General features: G+C 32.2%; 1 pseudogene; it reads left to right on the top strand.

Moving 5' to 3' along the window:
* Nucleotides 1–22350, top strand: part of LOC149553282 (cellulose synthase-like protein H1) — a 43993-nt pseudogene extending 21643 nt beyond the window's left edge.
* Nucleotides 22351–22779: the final 429 nt, after the last annotated feature.

Genomic DNA, 22779 nt, shown 5'->3' with positions numbered 1-22779 from the left:
GGAGTGGGATCATGAAAGGTAAATGAAGGGGTACTTTGATCTTGACTTAAAAGAGGATCATGTATTGGAATGGAAGGAATGATTAGATCATCTAGTGGAATAGGATCATATAATGGAGTGGATGGAATGGAACCATGAGATGGAGTGAATTGATCTTGACATGGAGGAGATCTAGTGGATGGAGTGGATTGAGAATCTTAATAAAGTGGAGGATCTATGGATGCTAACTCTTGAGACAGAATGGAATTAGTAATGTGCACAGTACATGGAATGTCTTGATCTTGATTAGGAAGGGGATCATGAGATGGACTAAGAGAGATAAATGGATCTTGAGGGATAAGGGAATAATGGGATGGAGAAATGCTCAGATCTAGAGGAGAAGAGGAAATCTATAATGACATACTTTGGAGGAAGGCCTTGAGATGGATTTGGGAGTATGACTTTGGGTGATTGGATCACTTTATTTTGAATTTTGTACTTAGACAAGGTTTCTAGTGAGATAAACCTATTACACAGTGAGGATGATGTTGATTTTGGAGGATTAGGATTGTGTGAAGGTGGAGGTATGGGTAGGGGATTGGGATGATGGTTTTGGACACTAAGCTCAAAGTATGTGGAATTACATGGAGGATTTGGGTTGGATGGGACATGAGGATTATAGTCTGTGAAACATGGGGGAAGAGGACATATGTCTTGGAAGGTAGATTTTGACTTTTGATTTGCTGGGCTCAAGATGGAATTCTTCAATTCCTCAATTTCTTTGGCCATGACATTTATGTTTGAGGAATTGTGTGGGCTATGACTGGAATTATATGTGGATGAAGGATAATGAGGTGGATTTCCCTTGTCAAAGGTAGAGGAATAAGGAATGTGAGATGGATTAGGATTGGATATGAAGTTTTGAGGAGTAATTTGATATGTATGTTGAAAGGGAGGTATAACTCCAGATTTCCTTTGAATATCTTCAACCATTTGATTAAGCCAATTCTTATCCATGGAGCTTAGATGAGGGGTGATGGAAGATTTGATTATGGATGAAATATGACCTTAGGACTAGGAGCAATTTTGGTTTTCATGTTTGATTTGATTTAGATTTAATTTGATTCAATTTGATTGGATTTGATTTGATTTGATATCGATGAAGTTTTGAAATAACCTTGATAAGATTTGGGTCATTCAAGATAACTAGGATTAAAGTCCAAGGATTATGATGGTGCTCCTAAGTCCAAAGTAGAAGATTTTATGGAAATTTGAATTAGAAGAAGATTTGAATGGATGAAATTAGAAAGATTGATTTTGGATGAAGATGTAAATGAATTGAATTAAGAATTGATTAGAAATGAATGAGTTTGACAAGGGATTGGATTAGAAGTATGACAATTTGAAGGATTGATTTAAGCATGAATTATGAGATTGGCTGAGGAAATTGGATCTTAATGTGGCTTATGAATCATGACTAGAATGAAGATTGGGAATTTGATTGAATGGATAGGAAGATGACGAAATGATCTGGACGAACAAAGATAATTAAGACTTTGAGGAATGATTTGAATGATTATGACAAGAGATGCATGATGGTGAAGAATTTGATGGATAGAAGAAGTGATGTGGACAACTTGACTAAGAGGATTTAAAACAGGACTTGTTTTGTTATTTTTATTATTATTATTTTTGAACTTTTATGATTTTTTTTGGATTTTTTGAAACATAATATGCAAAAAATACAATGAAATATATATACAAGAATAGTTTAGATGGTGTGTGTCCCCTTAAAATGGGGAGGTTTTTGGACATTCAAGCACGTACAACACACCAACAATCTTATAAGGCTTTGACTAAGATATACAAGCTCAGCTAGGGGTGTCATTGATATATGCAAGGTATGTGAGGCTCAAATCTATAGATAAAAAATAATAATGCCACACAACCAGGAGGAGACAGTAACCCAAATCTCCACCTTCACTTCCCAAAGGTATAAAGTTCTTTGAGGCTTAGTCAAGAGTGACATGATAATGCTTCCAAGAGAGGTGCCTTTTGATTCACCTTCTGATATTTATACTCGGCCATAATGCTAGAGTTGAAGTCATCCCAAGGGGTGATGAAATCCCCAAGTAGGCCTCCTAAAAAGTGTAAAACAAGGCCACTTATTTCTTGTGCGCTCAAGATCACCCAAAGGCACGAGAGGAGTGAATATGTAAGTGGTCTTAGGGTTAAAAGACACTAGTTCTTTCTGAATGAAGCTTTAAACTTTGTAATCTACTCTTGAAGATACTCATGTTTATATCATACAATGTTCTTTCCAACTTGACAACGTTGTCAACATAATAAAAAATGAGGATTCATTAACAAAAGTAAATCGATCGTGAATATAAGAAAATTGCTGAAAATGAAATCAATTCCATTAAATCATCCAAGATTGAGTGAATTCATTTTAAGCACCAAGTCCAAATGTTTCATAGCAAGCTTCATTGACCTTAGGCATTCAAGAGTGTATTTGCTATCTAAACATTCATTCCAATGAAAGCATGTCAATTTCCTTAAGGCATTCAAAATTGTGTTTGACTAACCTAAAAATGCATTCCAATGAAAAACTTATTCATTCCTTAATGACATTGAAGAGTGTGTTTTAACAACATTCATCCAAGTGAAATGTTTCGTTCAATTGATTATGCATTCAAGATTGAATTTGTTTGTTTTGTGTTTAGCCATTCAAGAGTGTATTTGATTTATCCCATTAAGTGCAACATTCATTCAAATACAAATGGTTAAGCATTCAAGTTCATTCCCAAGAGTAAAAAAATATTAAGAAAAACCTGCAAGAAACATGGTTAGTCATTTCTAAAATGCTCCAATCTACAAAAAAAAAAAAAAAAACTTGATTAGCCTCACAAGAAAAATTCCAAAATGAAGGCTTTACTATGAGAAAATTTATTTTAACTTTTTTTGTTATTTTTCTATACACAAATAAGCTTAGAATGACCCTAATCCTACGAAACCACCAAAAGTCAAAATTTGATTTATTCTTTTTTTAAAATTAATTAATTATTTATAAAATTTACAAACAACAGAATGTAGGCAGAGATGACAAAACTCAAAGAGGACAAAATAGAAAGAAACGTGATATACCTAGTAATTACACTTGCAGATCATAGACGACAGAGTATAGATCAGAGACACCAAATTGCAGAGATAATAGAGTATGAAAATTGTGGAGACGATAATCTATAAAAATGACTACTTTTCAACCACCCACAACGTAGACATTAGACTAAGTATCATAGATGACAGTTCTAGTTTTCAACACATAATGCAGATGATAGACTAGTTATTCCAGATGACAGTTCTAGTTTTCAACACACAACACAGACGATAAACTAGTTATTGCAGATGACAGTTCTAGTTTTTAGCACACAACACAGATGATAGTCTAGGTATCACAAATGATAGCTCTAGTTTTCAGCACACAACGTAAACGATAGTCTAGGTATCACAGGTGACAGTTCTCGGTAAAAATCACAGATGACAATCTGAGTTTTACAGTAGATTTTAAATTCGCCCACAACGTAGAAGATAGTTTAAGTTGTGTAGATGATAGAATTAGACTTTAATGCAAATTAGGTGGGCTTACAGTGGAGACGTCGATCTACGTAGATGCCAGTCTGTGAAAATGCTAGTCTGCAGAGACGACATAACGCAGATGACACTATGTGTTGCACAAACGACAATTCATGGATTTTGGCAACAAGTTACAGTTTCTTGATAGATCTTTGAAAGGAAAATAGGGACGTGGGTCCCATCGAACGTGCCAAAATTTATGCAAGAAAATCTGACTATTGGGAGCAAGAGAAAATAAGCAAACATTAGCTACAATAGGTATATCATGTATTCAAAATAAAATAATGTATAAACTAACACTTGCTTGAGTTTTGCAACTCAAAGAAACCAAAAGACCTAGTCCTCATGCAACCTCAAACAACTCAACAAAGACACCCATGAGAGACCCTATTGGTGTGTTGATTGGAAGGATGTTGATGTGCTTTCTCAAAACACAACTATGGTGAATCTCTTGATAGGAAATGCAAACATGAGAATGAAACTATGCTAAATGAATGAAGAACACCTCAAACAATGGCTATGGAAGCAACTATGCTTGAGAGCATTCAAGGATATGGAGGTGGATATGCAAGAAATAAACTAATCTAATATGCAAGTGAAATGAGAATGAAAATGTAAGAAATAAGCTAATCTAACAATACAAATGCAATGGACTATTAACTACCAAATGTTAGTATACAACATGAAAAATCACTAACAAGCTCAAATGACAAATTAACATGATAACAATGCATGTAAGTGAGATGAAAAATGCTTGAGACAAGGGCTCTATTTATAGGCTTGAGAAAGGCCTTGGTGAGGTTGCATCCACATAGGTGCCACAAGGGAGACATGTAGGCAAGTCATGCAAGTGGTCAACATTCAAAATTTTCTCACACGTGTGTGAACAAACTTGAAGAAAGGAGTGGGGGACAAAGATGTAAGAGGTGTGGAAGGCATGAGAGGTGTGAGAAGTATGAGTGTTCCTCACACATGTGTGAGCACACACTTAGGATTAAAAGGGGTTTTAGCAAGGTGTTTAGGATAAATAAGTGAGATTAAGTAGTGGGTAGGCTTAGAAGGATGAGAGTGATGGGTGTAGACTAGGTTTTAGGATAGGTGTAATGCCTCGCCAAGGGACCCAAAAGAAAAGACCTAAAGTTTTACGAAGTTTACCAACAATTTTTTTTTGAAGTAAGAAAGAATAACATACACATCAAACACATAGTAGCAGAAGCACTAACATACAATCAACTAAAATCATACATAATAGGTTACATTTCTTAAGGATCCCATGACGTTGAATTACATATAAATTTAATCTAATACTAAGTCTAACAACTACCACATCCACATGAAAGAATAATCATAAATTCCAATGTCCATATTATACATTTGTTCCAAATGCCTCTTGACAAATTAATTCAGAATGCTCAATCATCCACTGCACATGTCACAGGGTATGAAAGGCTAAAATAATATACATATGTAAAAATAGAAATACATCCTCCTCCTCAAATCCATGATACAAATACAACAAAATAAATGAAACCAATAACATACATGATATATCCATCCATCATAAAAGACATAAACATCTAAAATGAAATATAACTATCCATCTTAAAAAACAACTAAGTGCACGGTTCCTCCAAACCGTCAATAGCATCATAAGACCATTGTGGGCCCTATCCATCCCCCGAGCGTAAAATCTCAAGCCACCGATAAGATCATTGGTACTATAGTAATAGGGACGTCACTACTAAAACATGCTACAACATATGCATAAAGAAAATCTAACATACAAGAATAAAGCATAAGATGATCCTACAAGTAGATAACATCACCTATCACATGCTAATCATTATTATAAGGAAATGCGTCAGTAAATAACATCATCTCAACATGATAACAAGCATAACAATTAGCTCCAGCCATGGTGACTACGAATGGACCTCAATGGTAAGAGTAAAAAGCACTACCACCTGACTGCATGGAACCTAAATGGCCCACTCTCACTGTGCTGAGGAGATAGTCTCAAGTCCCAAACAGGATATCAAATCACATAACACAAATACTCTATAAGTCTAGGAAATCTTAAAATTATACTAACTAAAAGGTTCCAACACATAGATCAACATCTAGACCTAGAGGCACACAAGCAATGTAGGAAACCTACTATGTAAGTGGGCAAGTGTCATCACATGAATCATGTAGGGGTTACCCTGGTAGTTAGCTTAGGACTCCAGGGTCCCTAGTGATCCCTATGTAGCCACTAGTACCCTCTCGTACTAACAAGGCATACTACGGAATGTAAGGTTGTAACCAAGCATTTTCTCTACTCCCATCCTAGTCTGTACTAGCACTCGAGGCATGGGCGAGAACATACAATTGTCTTATTAGATTCATTTTAATCCCTATTTAGTGTAATGTTTTCACTTAATAAAATAACTTACAATGAGTTCCCCTGGCAGCCACTTAGGGCCTCGTCCCCCATTGCAAGCCACTTTCTGACACTACATATAGATTACCTACCCTAAGCTCATAAATCACAAATCAAAGAATCATAGTAAAATCACCTCAGCCCTATACAAGTGATTAGAAAGCATCAAAAGATAATCTACAATATTCACATCAGTTCTCCACAAGCAACTAAGAAGCATCAAATGATAAATCACAATATCCATCGGTTCTCTATGAGCAACTATAAAATAAATCACAATATCCATCGGTTCTCAACGAGCAACTAGAAATAATCCCAAAAATAACATTGATCGAAGACTCCAAAATGGTCAAGTCAAACATGTCACAACATGACACCATTAAGAACATGGAAAACACTTCAGTCCCATCAAGGTGACTAAAATTCAACTCAAGTATAACTGATCGAGGACTAAAAATGGTTAAGTCAGGTATCTCATATACATACACCTCAGCTTCACATAAGAAGACTGGAAAGCAATAACAAATAGTAAATACATCCAATCATAGAGCATATCATCACATTACCAAGGTCGGGTATAAAAGATCTAGTTCAACCAACATAGCATCACAATCACACAACCCTCGAGCCTCTCGTAACAACCTAGGACTGGTCAATGCTAAATCAACCCCAAAACCCCCAAAGCATAGACATCACACAGAAAATAGGACCATCTCATAGTTGGGTTTGATTTGAAAGTATATAGTTGGATTAAATGTAAGGTTTTAGTCTTGGCTTCATTGTATGTGTTTGAATTTATAAGTTTCCCAGTTTGTCCTACAAGTCAACCCATTCATTTATAGAATTACTCCTATTAGTTATAATCAATTTTCAAAAATAACCTAAGGGCAATCTATTTAATTTAATTCATTTAAATAATTCTTATTGATAGAATAATTTATAATTCTATTAGTTTTCATCTTCATTATCAATTAACTTAATTAAATACTATTAAATTAAATTAATTAGTAATTGTCAATAAATCTATATACAAACATTTCTCAATTATTTATTAAAGTCAATAAAATAAATCTAGATTCACCAAATAACCCTATGCATTCATTAAACTTAAATAAATTTAATTACTTTAATTAGTGTTTGTAGAACATACCGATCTTAAACTTTATTAATTAAATTATTAAAATTAATAAATATTAATTTAACAAATTTAATAATAATAATTTAATAAATTAATTATTATTATATTTTAATAAACTAATTATAAATTAACTATATTACAAATCTTATATATATATAAATAAATAAAAATAATGATAAGCGTTTTTAGAGGCCCGCTAGCCCAACCCTTGCGGCTGTAGGTACCATTGCTACCGTAGTCAATAGTTTTCCTTGCCGCACACAACCTTTAAAGGTTGTGGCTAGGGTGTTGGGAGCTGGGGATGTGGTGGCTCCGCCTCCCCCCCTTCATATATATATATATATTAAATAGAAACTTTTAAAAAAAATATTTAGTTTCATATTAAGTTTTAACAAAACAATAACCCCTTTCCTCAAATTTTAAATATATTAATTTTTAATTTAAATTTTATTAAAATTAATTTCAAACAATATTTTTATTTTTATTAAATTTTTTAAAATAAAAATTTCAACCCAAATCTGATTAACGAAGTACAACCAACTGGTCAAATTTTTCCTAACTAAAATTTTTACATTTAACCCAAAACTTTTCCTGTTCAATTTTCGAAAAGCCAACAAATTTGCAATATAAATTTTAATTTCTTTCAACTGTTGAACGAGGATTTCTAAATGATTTTTTTTTTTATAAATTTGGATTTACAGATGAAATCGAATAGCAAAAGATTCAGAATGAAAGGTGGCAAGATCCATGCAACAAAATTTTGAGAAGACAAATTTCTACAAGCACGAAGTAGACAGAACATATTGAATTACATAATTCATCTAGTGGTCAAAACACAAGACCCTACTTGAGCCTGATGCTAATGCGCAACCACCCGAAGATTGTGAGAGAATTCGCTTCTATCCAAAATCTTCTCTCTGAAAACTTTCCCCAAAAATTCCCTTCCAAAATTCGCTTCCAAAATTTGTGTCAAAATTCATCTCTCCCAAAAATGAACCCTCTTATTGTGATAAAGAGTTCTTTCCTTAAATCGAGACACTAATTGTGCATTCACTTGGGAGAACTCCTTGCTCACAACCCTTAACTCAATATTAACTCAATATTAATCTTTTCTTTTATCTTTCTTTACCTTGCATTATTATTTTTCATGCACGTTAATTGCATTCTTAAATAACTTTATTTAATTTTCACTTGACTTCGCTTTTAAATTAATTTATTAAATTCTCATGCACACATTATGCAACTCTTATTAAATTTACTTGTTTTATCTTTTTAATTTATTTCTTATATTTTAAACTCATGCATAAATCATGTGATCTTAAAACTTTTAATTAAATTACTATATTTTCTACTTTTTAAAATTCATTTTTGAAATTTAAATTTGATAATTATTTATTAACTTAAATAATAATATTATTTATTAACTTAAATAATAATATTATTTATTAACTTAAATAATAATATTATTTAGCATTTATTTAAAAATAAACTCTAAATATATTATTATTAAATTAAATAAATATTATCACGTTCTAAAATTATCCTTATAACTTTTATCTCCAAATTTAATTCTTTTATATAATTAATTAAATATAATTAAATATTAAAATATCATAATAATTTTCCAATATATTAAATCATTGATTTAATCTTTTAATTAGACTTAATTAATAGAAAATTCATTAAAAACTCATAAAACAACATATGAAAACCCATCATAGCAAAACACATACTAAATCAAACAAAAGGGTTATAATCACAATTAACATCATTCGACACATTTGGAGGGTACTCGACTTAGATACTTGTCCTAATTTTCAATTAGGACAAATGGCTTAAATGTTTAGGATTTGGACTTAAGAATTTATCTCCCCTCTCTCACCATTGAGATAATGCGATAGGGTACGCTCATCCTAGCAATTCAAGGAAGTCGATACCCGATACCTACAACCTACATAAAATTCATGCATGTAGAAACACAATATTCTAAGCTAAGCATGCAATGGCAAGAAGTGGTGCATCGTGTAGATCCCAACTAGCAGGTGACTATGATTCCCTTCCTTAACCACATCAAAAATGCCATACATAAAGAAAAAAAACACGCACATCATACACATGTAGTATGGGGTAAGTATCCATAAGAAAACACATATGATAAACCATCTAACTAATCATCATCAATAACTGAAAATACTGTAATAATCATCATACATACATAAAGTAAGGAGTATCACGTAACCTCATCATATGATCAACTGAATGAAAAACAATATCTGATAATATGAAATTAATGATACTAAACATCAAGCATAAAACTAGCCTAAAAGAGTTCAACAATGATAATAGAATGTGAACTAGGGTAGACACTACAATAGTTTTAAGAATAAATTAAATATGATTTAATTTAATCATAGAATTTAGAGAATTTAATGGAAATGGAGGGGATTAAATAAATATGATTTATTTAAAAGGGGATTTATGGAGGATCATGCATTAAATAAATTTAATACATTAGGGATGGAAGTATTTAAATTAAATTTAAATACATTAGGAAAGTGAACCTATTTAATTAAATGAATTAAATTAAATAAGTAGAAGAACATGACAAATATAATTAATTAGTAACTAATTAACTATAATGTCAGAGGAAATATTAAATGAATTAATATAGTGTTTAAGACAATTTTAAGTGTCTACAATTATATATCAAATCTGCACTTCTATTATAACAATATGAATTGTGTGAAGTCTCCTTCCAATTGCTGCTACTTGTTTCTAATATATCAATATAAGATATACTACAAGTCTTCTCAATGTGTTGATAGTCGAGTCTGATATGGCACTAATATTCTAAAGTCTACTTTTATTGTTTATAGCAATGATATATCTTGTTGTTCCTGATCTATCTTATAAGTACACAAATATCTCAATATCACTTATAGCATTGATATAGTTGTTTCTTATTTGTACTTGTCTGCATCATCACTTATAGTGATGATATTGCTAATTCTGATCTATACCTTATACTTATGCAATTGTTTATTAGATACAATTGATTAATTGTGTGTTATGTTTGATGTTACACAAATGCCATATCATTATCAGTTAGTGTATGCTAAGCTCACTCGGGTAGTCTAAGTGTCCTTGAGATTGCTTAGTTCGGAAGGCAGTGTTTACTGAGTTCACTCAGGTGTCAAAGAAAAGTATGTAGAAAGTGAGTGTTAACCGAGCCCATTCGGTTAATGAAGGAAAGTTGGATAGAACCAGTGCTAACTGAGCTCACTTGGTTGCCAAAGAATTTTCGTGAAGTTTGTAGTGTTAATCAAGCTTCTGCTGGTTAACAAAGGAAATCGTTTCTAAGTTAGTATCTACCAAGCTAGGTCGGCTAAAGAAGGATTTTCTCATTTGGCATAGTAAGCTTAATTGATTTATCTATTGATTCCAGCTGACTGAGGTGATGAATATTAATTATTCTAAGTTGTATTTGAGCCAACTTGACAAAGTGGAAGATATAAGTATAAGGTCAAGTTTGTGATTTCAAAGTATGGTGTGGATGTAATGCATAAAGATGTTATTGAAGATCTAATGATGAGAAGAGGAAGTGAATTTGAATGATAAGCAGAATATCCTTGTGAAGCAAAAAAATTATATTTGATCAGGAAGGATCAAGCACAAGCTAAAATGGAGATCTATAATCAACAAATCAGTTGTATTCGATTTAGGTCATCTCATTGTTACTCTCTAACCATTGTAGCAGTGATCTAAATCTCTTAACAGAGTTCACTTAATAGCTATTTGCAAATCCTCTAACAAGGTGGCTGTTCTATTAAATTTTTCAAAGATCTCTAACAAGGCCACATCTAACAGGGTGATTAAGTCATTTAACAGGGTCACACTTAACAATGTATTTTGTAACCTTTAATAGGGTTGGCTCCTAACAGGGATCACTTTAGAAGAGTGAAAACAGTAACTAGTTGCAATTGGTGGTTTTTCCCAAATTGGGTTTCCACGTGAAATCTTGGTGTCAAATGTGTTCAAGCTATTTTATTTTATGTTTTTGAAACTAAGTTAAAGTAATGGTAATCATAGATAACATCTAAAGTTTATATGTCAAGCATTTACCAAGTTATAACATTCTGTATATGTTTACCGAGCTTTAGTAATATTCAGTTTTCAATTTGCATTTTGTACTGACGCCTAAGGAATCTAAAATTTTTTGTAGTAGTAACTAATTCACCCCTCCCCTCTCAGTTACACCTCTTATATTTCTAACAATTGGTATTAGAGCTTTTAGTGCTTGTAGATAAGGTTTCAAAGACCTAAGCTAAAGATAAGGATGTCTTATAGAAGAGAAATCCCCAAGCTAAACATAGACAATCTTGTAGCATGGCAAGGACTTGTAAGGTTACACTTGGCTACCATCAGTGACTTAAGATGCAAGTATGTTGATACTGAATACAAGACTCCCTCTAGAACATTATCTATTGAAGATATTGCTAAAAAGAAAAATCATAACATCATGATGATTGATATTGCATCTACTCTTAGTAATGCTGAATTTGATGAAGTCAAAGATTACAACATAGCTTATGAGATGTGAATCAAATTGAAAGATATATATGGAGGAGATGACAATGTAAGAAGAGCTAAGGCTAAAAGTATTAGAGGTCATTTTGATCATATGAGAATGAGAGAAGATAAGAACATTGTCAAATATGTGGAAAGGATAAAAGCAAGTGTAAGTGCAATCAAAGCATCTAGAGGAGACATTGAAGAGAAAATAGTTGTAAGCAAGGTACTTAGAACTCTTCTTCCTATTTATGCAATTAGAGTATCTATTATTCAAGAAATGAGATGTGATCCAAATAATAAAATATCTTTGGATTCTCTAATTAGAAGATTGACAACTTTTGAGCTAGATAATTTTGATAACTATGTTCCTAGTTCAAAGGTTATTGAATCTTCTTTTAAAGCTAAACTCTCACTAAAAGAAAAGGGTAAGAAATCAAAATCTAGTCAATCAGGAAGTGAAGAAGAAGGAACATCAAAAGAAAGTTCAGATAGTGATCTTGAAGTTGTTGGAGCCCTACATACAAGAAAGTATTCCAAAGGTAGAGGAAAGTACAAAGGTAAAGTTCCTCTGATTTGCTTTTCCTGTGAAGAAGTTGGTTACATTACTGCTAGGTGTCCAAATAAGGAAATCAAGGATGAGAAGAAAATAAATAAGTACAAAGGCAATAAGAATTCCAAAAACTATAAGAATTACAAAGAAAAAGGTAAGAAATATTGTTTTATAGCTTAAGATTCTAATAACAGTGAAGATGAAATGGTATATATTACTGTGAAAGATGAATCTGATGATGAAGGAGATAAGATGGCACTTATCTCTCATGTTAGCAAAAATGATATATGGATTATTGATAGTGGCTGTGCACATCATATGACTGGAGAAAAAAAAAAATTTGAACACATGGAATATTATGATGGAGGTAGTGTGAGATTTGGAAACAATAAACCTTATAACATAAAAGGAAAAGGATGTATTTCATTGACTAAAGAACTTGTATGTGACAATTCTTATTGGGTTGAAGGATGAAAGCATAATCTACTAAGTGTGGGACAATTGAATAACATTAGATTCAAGGTAGAATTCATGAATGGATAGGCCAAACTACTAGATGGAAAAGGAAATTTGATTAGATCTGACAAGTAAACAAAAGGTAATCTATTTTATCTTGATCTCAATGACCATTCCTGTATTATTTCTCAAGTAGAGGAAAATTGGTTGTGGCACAAAAGGCTATGTCATGTAAACTTTGATAATCTAATTAAAATAACCAAATATAAAAGGGTAAGAGGTATTCCTAGTTTGAAGAAACCTGAAATGGCTCTATGCAAGAATTGCCAAATTGGTAAGATGGGAAAGACTAGTTTCAAAAGCAAAAACTATCAGTCAAAATAAGTCTTGGAAATTGTTCATTTAGACTTATGTGGACCTATTGGAATAGAAAGCTACAATGGAGAAAAGTTTTTCATTCTTTTTGTTGATTATTATTTTAGAATGATGATAGTAATGTATTTAAGAGAAAAATTAGAAGCCTTTCAAAAATTCAAGTGGTATACAACAAGAGTAGAAAAGGAAACTAGAAAGAGGTTGAAATGCTTAAGATCAGATAGAGGTAGTGAATTCATCTTCAATGAATTCAATAATTTCTACATTGAAAGAGGAATGAAAAGACAAGTATCAACTCCTAGTACACCATAGCAGAATGGTATAGCTGAAAGAAGAAAGAAATCTATCATGGATTGTGCAAGAACCCTAATGATTGAAAAGAAGATTGCTCTCAAATACTGGAAGGAAGCTATCAACACTGTAGTTCATACCTTGAATAGAGTACAATTGAGGAAAGACTCAAATAAAACTCCTTATTAGCTATGGTATGGCTACAAAGCTAATGTAAGTTACTTGAAAGTATTTGGCAAAAAATGTTATATCTTAAAAGAATCTAGAAAAGGAAAATTTGATGTAAAAGGTGATGAAGGCATATTTCTAGGATATTCCTATAGAAGTAAAGTATAAAAATGTTTGAACTTGTCTATTCATAAAATTATAGAAAGTGCACATGTCAGAATTGATGAGTTTGTAGAAAAAAGTGAAGAAGAAAGCAATAAGGAGCCAAAATATTACAGAAGATTTGTTTACTATGAACCTGATACCCTACCAAATCTATCTAAAAGAAAGAAAGTTTCATCTCTCGAGTCCCCAAAATCTCTAACAGTTACCAAGTTGCAGACAGTGCAACCCTAGTTGTAGTCAGAAGGACCTGAGTCACAATCAGAGACTACTGAGCTAGTTCAAACCGAGCATGATGGACTTGAGTTATAGACAAAAACTAAAATTCAAGATGAAGATGGTGGAACTCATTCAAAGCCCAAAGAGCCTATGTTAGCAAGATATGTCAAAAGCCATCATGCACATGATCAGATCATTGGAGACAAATTCGATGGAACAATGACAAGAAGTAAATTAAAAGGTACATGTTCACTACCTGAATTTGAACCTAGAAGTGTTAAAGATGCTCTAGAAAATGAAAGCTAGATTGAAGCAATGAATGAAGAGATAGAATAGATAGAAAAGAAAAAAACTTGGACTCTTGTTCCTAGACCCAAGGATAAAAATTTAATTGGTACAAAGTGGGTATTTAGAAATAAGCTAAATGAATATGGAAAAGTTTCAAGAAACAAAGCAAGATTGGTGTGCAAAGGCTATTCTCAAGAAAAAGGTATTGATTATGGTGAGACTTTTGCTCCTATGGCAAGACTAGAAGGTGTTAGAACTTTACTAGCATATGCAACACATAGAGGATTTAAAGTATATCAAATGGATGTCAAATCTGCATTCTTGAATGAAATTCTTGATGAGGAAATCTACATTGAACAACTAGAAGGTTTTGTAGAAGCTAGCAAAAGAGACATTTTTTTCAAGTTACACAAAGCATTATATGGTCTCAAGTAAGCTCCTAGAGCTTAGTATGAAAGACTTCATAATTACTTGGTATGAATTGGCTTTCAAAGGACAAATGATATTAGTAGTTTGTAGATCAAGGAAGGAGTAGAATAGAAGATTGTGTTGGTAGAAATATTTGTTGATGATACTTTATTTATAGGAAATGATGACTTGTGCAAAGCATTTCTAGAAGAAATGAGTAAAGACTTCGAGATGTCTACATTTGGTGAGATATAATTCTTTGTTGGATTGTAGATACAACAGAACAAAAATGGTATCTACATCACTCAATCTAAGCATATCAAGGAAATATTGAAAAAGTTTACAATGGAAGATTCAAGACCAGTTGGAACCCCTATGTCTACTGGACATAAGCTCTCCAAAAATGATGATTCCAAAGAAGTAGATCAGACCACATATAGATCAATGATTGGAAAATTGTAGTATGTAGTACACAAAAGGCCTAATATTGCTCTAGTAGGTTGAATAGTGGCAAGATTCTTAGAAAATCCTAAGAAAAATCATATGATGGCAATCAAAATAATCATGAGATATCTAAAAGGTACTGAAGAGTATGGTTTATGGTATAAACTTGGAGGCAATTTGGACTTGAAAGTATTTACTGATGTCGATTGGGCAAGAAGTATTGATGATAGAAAAAACACTAGTGGTGGAGCATTCTTTCTTGGTAAAAGACTAGTGTCTTGGACAAGCAAGAAGCAAAATTGTACATCTCAATCTACAACAGAGGCAAAATATGTGGCAGAAGCAGTTGATTGTTCTAACATTAATTAGTTCAAACAATTGTTGGAAGGAATGAAGATAGAGATTAAGGATCCAATAGTCATATACTATGATAACACCAGTGCAATCAACATATCAAAAAATCTAATGATGCATACCAAAAAAAAGCACATTGCAATAAAATATTACTTCTTAAGAGAATTGGTGCATGAAAAAGAAGTCAAATTGGAATATGTTAATACAGAGGAATAGATTGCAAACATATTTACCAAGCCATTACCTAAGGATGCATTTCTATATCTAAGAGGTAAGCTAGGGGTCATTTCCCTATCTGAAGTTCACTAAATGAAGCTTAGTGATGCATCAACTAGAACTTGTTGAAGATCAATTAATGTGTGCAGAATTAGCAAGGGCATATTGTAGATGAATTGGTACTTAAGGTACATTGGTATTAACAAAATTGTTATCTTTGGCATGTGTTGTCAAAGTGGGAGAAGTTTACTATCATATCTCTGAGAAATTTTTGGAACCATAATAAAGTAAGGAACCAAAGAGGGAGAAGTTTTCCAAAGACGAAGTTTGCTAAAAGAGGGAGAAAGTTCTGAATGAACTTGGTAGTAGTTGTTGCAAACAAAGAAAGAATCCAGTGAAAGAAAGAGCTCATACTGACAGACGAAGTTCTCAAGTCTAAATCTAAAATTTTACTATGTTATGACATGCTGTGTTACCATCAATGCCAAAGATGGAGATTGTTGGATACAATGTTATATCATTATTAGTCAGTGTATGCTGAGCCCACTCGGGTAGTAAAGACAATTTTTTGTGTCTACCGAGTTCACTCGGGCATCGAAGAAAAGCATGCAGGAAGTGAGTGTTAATCGAGCTCACTCGGTTAATGAAGGAAAGTTGGACGAAACTAGTGCTAACCGAGCTCACTCAATTGCCAAAGGATTTTCATGAAGTTTGCAGTATTAATCGAGCTTCTATTGTTTAACAAATGAAATCATTTATGAGTTAGTTTCTACCGAGCTGGGTTGGCTAATGAAGGATTTTCTTATTTTGGAATAGTAAGATTAATTGATTTATCTATTGATTCTAGCCGACTGAGGTGATGAATATTAATTATTCTAAGTTTTATTTGAGTTAACTTGACAAAGTGGAAGATATAAGTATAAGATCAAGTTTGTGATTTCAAAGTATGGTGTGGATGCAATGCATAAATATGTTATTGAAGATCTAATGATGAGAAGAGGAAGCAAATTTGAAGGATAAGCAGAATATCCTTGTGAAGAAGAAAAACTATATTTGATCAAGAAGGATCAAGCACAAGCTAGAATAGAGATCTATAATTAGCAAATCAGTTGCATCTAGTTCAGGTCATCTCATTCTTACTCTCTAACCATTGTAGTAGTGATCTAAATCTCATAACAAAGTTCTCTTAACAACTATTTGCAAATCCTCTAATAAGGTGGTAGTTCTATTGAATTGTCTACAGATCTCTAAAAAGGCCACTCCTAACAAGGTGATTAAATACTTTAACAGGGTCACACCTAACAGTGTGTTTTGTAACCTTTAACAGAGTTGGATCCTAATAGGGCTCACTTTAGAAGAGTGAAAATAGTAACTAGTGGCAATTGGTGGTTTTTCCCAAATTGGGTTTCCAAGTTAAATCTTGGTGTCAAATGTGTTCAAGCTATTTTATTTTGTGTGTTTACAACTAAATTAAAGTAATGGTAATCACATATAACATCTAAAGTTTATATGTCAAGCATTTACTGAGTTACAATATTTTGTGTGTTTACTAAGCTTCAACAATATTAAATTTTCAATTTACATTTTGCACTAACATCTAAGGGATCTAGGATTTATTTTAGTAGTAATTGATTCACCCCTCCCCTTTCAATTACTACTCTTATATTTCCAACAATTGTCATTAACATCTCTTACAACAATGATATTTCTATATCTACCTTATCTTTGGAAATATACAAGATAGTGGGCTCTTCATAATTACTTTCCTTCAGTATTTAGAAACTAATTTTCAAAAGGAAAGTACTCCCTTGAGAAATCCAATAAGGATAAATAGTTGATAAGAAATACTCAATGATGTCTTTGAGAATGGGATTTATTCTTATAATAGATCTCATTATTATTGGATATTTGCACCCATTGGTTGGGATAACTTTTTTTTTAAATTCTGAAATGGGCATTTAATGGTTAATCACTATCTTTGCATGGTTATGAATAATCACTATTGATTAGTTTGTTTACTTCACTTGTCATTATTTAATTAATCTTCCATAGGTGGTGATAAAGACAATCTCATGCTAATTATTGATAACGTGACTATCTATTTACTGACTGGAAACTACATACATATGTACACACAAATACACACAACTATGTCTGCATTTATGTTGTTTGATGTGAACATGGGAACACTTGAATGGTGTAACAAAACTTGTCCTTTGATGTTCAATCTTCCTAATCAATACCTCTTGTAATGATTATAATTGATGGGTGATTATGATGATCATAAGGTGATAATATTGACATGCTTGCTAACTGATATTTCATGGTTAACATTACCATTTATTGCAAATTAGTTTGGTAATTGATGCTCTATTTGGTTATCTCCTTAGTGATAATAATTGTTGGATGATCATGCTACTTGTCTTATCATGTTGCTTGCTAACTTTATTATCTCATCTTTGTATGATTAATGATAAGGATTTGTATTCATATATGATCAATGGATGTATGCTATGATGTGACAACCATATCTTCATTAGGAAACATACTTCATGTTTTCTCCATGATGGTTGATAAAGGATGTCATCTTAAGGACATGATGGATTATGGAATTATCATTTATTACTAAAGTCATGATTTACATACTGATAAGGTGGGTGTCAGGAGTCCAAACAATTGTTATATTTGATATCATGTGAGCTCAATGTTTGGATCATACTTTGGTTCTATGCTAATGAAGGTACTTGATATCTTCAACCCTGGATCGCATCACTCGATCTCAATTCTCTTGTGCGCTTACTTGAAGCTAGATAGAAAAATCGGCATATATATGACTTCACAATTTTCCTTGATAAGACCTTGATGTTATTGAATTTTGAAAGAGCATACAAATTACCTTTAACTTCTATCTACTATGTACAATTTGCCAATTTTTATTTAGTATCTTGAGGTGCTCAAGGTCTTCCACCCCTTGACCACATATGTTTTTCATTGCTATCTTGTTCTTAGGTTAACAATGAGGGCATCACAAATCCAATTAAGTATGAGTGATGTACCTTCCGATTTTCTTATTGAATCATAATTTGGTCTCAAGTTTTTCCCTTCATAAAATGTTGATTTTTCTATACAACTTGATGATCAGTTATGAAATGGATTGTTCCATAAAATTTTGATTGTCTATTACTTTCATTTCACTACTGATTGCTAAGAATTACTAATCTTTTTCACAAGGCGACATGGATACACCACAAGGCACATGTGAGGATGTACTTCACACAACTTCAGCAAGGGTAAACCTTAATTAGTGTAATTGTACAAATTATATAGAAATAAATGTCATATTATTATGTTATTTTCTTTATGAGTTTGGAGTTATTTTGATGGAAGTTTATAGATATTGATGTCACAACTTGATACTTCCTGATAGGGAAAAGCGCAAATAACAACAAATCAAATGCAATCTAAAATTTAGGCATCATTTTTAGATGACATCTGTTGTATCTTTGACCCCATCTTCATGGGCCAAAATCCTATAAAAATATATAGTGATGAAATTCTTAACCTTGTCCTTGACTAAAACAAAACTAAGGAGACCGAGGCACTGAAAGATGAATTGATACTTAGAGTCAATTCTTTGTAGGTAAGTAGTATTTAATCTTAAGCAATAATAAAATTTCATTAGATGTTTATATTTTATTATATCTTATGGATCATGGTCTAAAATATTATGTGTTCTTCTTACAGGATTTTGTGACACCTGTGAGACCATGTGATCAATATAATGAGGGTTGTAGTGCACAACCTTCATATAAATAATCCTTAAACCTTTAACCATTCATTTAACCTTTTAGATGCTTCTATCTGGTATCCCATTTGATCTTTATCCACTACAAAAGTATTTGCTAACAATGTATTCTAGAGGAAGATCAGGTACTCGATCTTCCAGCTTCAACAACTTTACCACTTGCCTCATTTTGGGTCTTATAGTTGGATCTAGATGGGAGCACCACAACCCTATCCCTACCAATTGTTCCATTTCAGCCTTCTCAAACTCCACATTTAACTTTATATCTATAGCATCCAAAACTCTTCCTTGACCATAGGTCTACTACTCTCTTTCCAAATGCTTAAGTAGATTAGAATTCTATCTACAACTTCCTAGCTTTCCTTCTTTAAGGTATTGTAAGTAGTTTCCAAAAGAAAACTAGAACTCAAAATGAACCTATTCTAGTGATCCCATATTACCTCTTGCAAATTTTGAAAGGAAACTTTGGTAAAATTGGAAAAACAAATGAATTCTACAATATAACGTACCCAGATTTTTGTTTCCTTGCCTCCTTATCTCTAATTTTTGAAGAGACTTGCTTGTTGTTGTCTAAATTGGCCCTTCTTAAAAAATCCCCCTCCCCCCACCCTTTCGATATTTCACTTCACCTTATGATAGATTATTTCTCTTTTAGGATGAGTTTACTGCAATTTTGGGAGGAGAACGTCGCCTTAGATGAAGAGAAATCACTGCTAACAAGAGAAGTTGTTGTTGATTAATAGAGTTAAAACATCTATTTTTTTAATATGTTAAAATGAATTCATGTGCCCTTAATATAGGCAGTGACTACCTTGATGATGTGTGTCCGTACGAAGGCCAACTTGACCTATTTAAGCCAGTAAAAACATTGTATTTAATCATTTTATTCCTCCTATAGTAAGATCAACTTGTATTTACAGTTTAAGGAATTATATTGATTTGTCTCTAATTAACTTCAATTCCATACTTCGAATGTTTTTCATCTTCCTCGTTGTTCTATGTGTATTATGAGATCATTGATTATTTCCTTCCCTTTCCTTGTGACTTTGAGAGCTAAAACATTTTCTACATTTTCTTAGAATTTTTAGATGATAGCTTTTGTATGTGAGATTTGGTTTTCTTTCATGTGGATGCTCTATCACAACATGGTGTGAAAGTTTGTTGGGTATAATACATACCCAGAGAGGCTTGTAAAGAGGTAGAAATAAATCTTGTTCATTTACACATTTGTTTTATTATCATAAAAAGTGGAGGTCTTATATGCTTATTTCTCTATGAATGAAGGTCTTATATGTTTATTCTTCTTTGAAACACTACAAAAACTTGGGTGTTGTGTTATGTTTTTATCTTGTAGATATAGTGGAGAATCTATTTCAAAGCTTCCTATTGTGGATGTTATCATCACTACAACATATTTTTTTAAGGAGCTCGCATTAATAACCACCAATACAATTCTTTTTTTTCTTGCACTTGATTATCCAGTAGAAAAATTTGCTTGTTATATCTCAGATGATGGTGCATCTCCCATCAATTTCTACTCTCTTGTAGAAACTTCAAGCTTTGCCAAAAAAATGGGTACCATTCTGTAGAAAGCTCAAAATAAAGAACAAGGCACTGTTTATGTATTTCTGCAAAGAAAATGAGTCATTTGATCTTGATTTTGTTCGAGAATGGCAAGATATGAAGTGATGATGATGTGATTAAAATACAAAAATCAATAGTTCTCATGCTATTAAATCATCATGCCTCCTTAAAATTGTTAAATGATATTTTGTAGGATGAGTACGAAGGTTTCAAGAAAAGGATAAGAAGAACATTGGAAGAAAAACAATTTCCACCTGATTTTACTTCTCATCACAGTGTTAATGGTTTTGTGTATAGAAGCTCAGATGTTAGAAACCATACAAGTATAGTACTAGTAATAGGGAGAGTACGAAGTTAAAATAATTGTTTATTATATTTTTGTAGAATAAACTTTAATCAAGATAGTAAGAGCTTCTCTAGAGGATGAATATCTCACACTATTAATTCTTTATATGTATAGGTTATTCCTGAAAACAAAATGGTTCATGACAAGAAAGTTGATGCTCTGCCCCACCTGATATATGTTGCTAGAGAGAAATGCCCCAAGGTCAGCCATCCTTATAAGGCTGGTGCCATGAATGTCAAGGTTAGTAGATTTTTGTTATTTATCTTTCTAGAACTTATTTACAAAGTTTCTGGTATAAATTGTGATTGAAAATGTTTTTGAATAATTGTTTGGAAATTTTAATAGTAATTGCAACTATGAAGAATGATATGAAATATATAACATTGTACTGTCAACTATGATAGGTTTTGATGGCATTGCAAATATATGCTATTTCTTAACATGATTTTTACTGATCTAATGTGGTGTTGGATTTTTAGGCAAGAGTCTCAACATTGATGAGAAATTCTCCTTTCACACTAAATCTAGATACTGATATGCATGTCAGTGATTATAGAGCTATACAACATGCTATGTGCCTTTTCCTTGAATGTAAATAAGAGAAAGAATGCAGTTTTGTTCAATTCCCTTAAGTGTTCCATGGAAGTCTCAAGGATGATCCCTTTGGAAATTGGTTGAAAACACTCATAGAAGTAAGAAATAATTTACTATCTTTTATGAACTGATTATTCAAGAGCTTTATAACATTTTTGGCCAAGCTATTACATGATATAGATGTAAGAATGGAGATGTTGGGTGTATGAAAACTATTTGGAAGGGATCAAATGGACTCCAAGACCCTCTTTATGGAGGAACCAATTGTTTTCATAGAAGAAAAGGATTGTATGGGTTGCCACCTAAGATTGATCAACACTACATGAAAGGAAGTGAAAGGTAAAGACACGGTAGTTGAAAATCTTTGGCATTAAATTGGTTTAGAGATTAAAGTTCAGTATATGGCATGTTGTTTTACCAAATTCAAATATTTCACATGAAATAATGATATATATTACTAAATGTATTTTAATATCTTAATGTTCATAATAGTATTGTATATTAATAGTAAATGTTTAGTTGTTCTTATATTTAGGTATAATCTTGATATCTTTGCTTGTTTTTTTTTGTTATTGACTGTTTGATGTGTACTGAAAACATTGCAAAACTATGGGAGTCCTTTGGAAAACTCCCTAGATGTAATTAGAAAACAATAAATTATAATTTCAATCCTATTTGAAGCAAGCTTTCTAGAGGTTACTTTTATAGTTATACACCACTTTCTTTTTCAGGTGCATGAAAAATATAGTGTCTAGTAGATGTTTGAGGCAAT

This window comes from Cupressus sempervirens, chromosome 6 (assembly GCF_028749045.1).
Source record: "Cupressus sempervirens isolate cs-2001-9-10 chromosome 6, ASM2874904v1, whole genome shotgun sequence".
NCBI classification, from domain to species: Eukaryota; Viridiplantae; Streptophyta; class Pinopsida; order Cupressales; family Cupressaceae; genus Cupressus; species Cupressus sempervirens.
This window is presented reverse-complemented; position numbering and strand designations above follow the sequence as displayed.